This window comes from Camelina sativa, chromosome 8, assembly GCF_000633955.1.
Source record: "Camelina sativa cultivar DH55 chromosome 8, Cs, whole genome shotgun sequence".
In the NCBI taxonomy this organism is placed as follows: Eukaryota; Viridiplantae; Streptophyta; class Magnoliopsida; order Brassicales; family Brassicaceae; genus Camelina; species Camelina sativa.
Window position 1 is genome coordinate 25,645,568 of NC_025692.1, and position 1,034 is coordinate 25,646,601.

The following is a 1,034-nucleotide window of genomic DNA, read 5'->3' on the forward strand; positions in this document are numbered from 1 at the left end:
AAAAGGATATTAATATTACATTCCATCTTTGTTGTTGCTGCGTCATAGTGTGCACGCATCATCCCTCATTCTGTGAAGAAAGCATATTCTTTATCCTAGAGAAGCAACAAGCCAACAACACGCTCTGATACAAGGGTTCAGATACTTCTCCTGCAGCCATCACAACTTCACTAGCTTATCATCATATAAAATCTGCAACATAGCAATGATAAGCAAAACTTCAGTCAAGATAAATGGTTAACCAAAAAGAAACAGAGAGAGAAAAATGGAACCTTGGTCATTGAGTTTGATCTGCAAGCAAGCAGCCTCCTCGAATCATCCACCATTCAACAGAAGAAACATCTGGGCTAGCTATTCACTTGGGTCCTTGTGATATGTGTATCTTCAATGGCCAACAATAGTCTTTGGTTTCACCAAACTCCATTGGTCTCGTCTGAGCTACACAACACAGAACATCACAAAGAAGACAAAAAAAAATTAATCTTACAAAAATCACATAACAGAGATCAAAACGAAAAGAAAAGAAGAAGCAAAGTTGGAAGGCAAACCGTGGAGGAGGGAGAAAGAGAGGAGCTGGGATTGCTGGCTGAGGAAGCAAGAAGGTGAACATGTAGCAGACACAATCTCTCCTAAGTTCTGGCTTCATACATACATGTCTCGATGGAGAAGAGCACCGTTGACTTCAGCTTTGAGTACAAGGAACTCTATTCACGGACCTGAAATTGCTGAGAAATTGCGTGAGAATTCGAAAAATAAAAACCTGTAAGATAGATAACAGAGAAAAAAAAATCAAACCTTAGCCTTTGAGTTTGGCTCTGTAAGCAGCCTCTTTCCTCGAGCCCAGCAGTCAACAGAACAAACCTCTTCCCTTGGCTCCTTGCGTGATGTATCTTCCAAGACCAACACAAACCTACCAGAAAGAGACATGTCAAAACAGATGGAACATTGTCGGATCCATAAGAAAAAGAAAACATATGAAGATTTAGAGTAAGAGAAACAGACCTTTTTAGTTTTCAATGTAGCAACTATCATCC

At 39.9% G+C, this 1,034-nt stretch overlaps 2 long non-coding RNA genes across 2 annotated transcripts in view; both read right to left on the reverse strand.

The window, feature by feature from the left end:
* Positions 1-1,034, reverse strand: part of LOC104708628 — an 18,400-nt gene that overhangs the window by 12,033 nt on the left and 5,333 nt on the right. The gene's annotated exons all lie outside the window — the stretch shown is intronic.
* On the reverse strand, positions 11-1,033 carry LOC109126010. The gene is made up of 5 exons (XR_002033059.1): positions 1,003-1,033; positions 796-910; positions 549-716; positions 273-438; positions 11-192 (listed from the first exon to the last, which is right to left on the reverse strand). It is a non-coding gene; the product is annotated as an uncharacterized LOC109126010 (long non-coding RNA).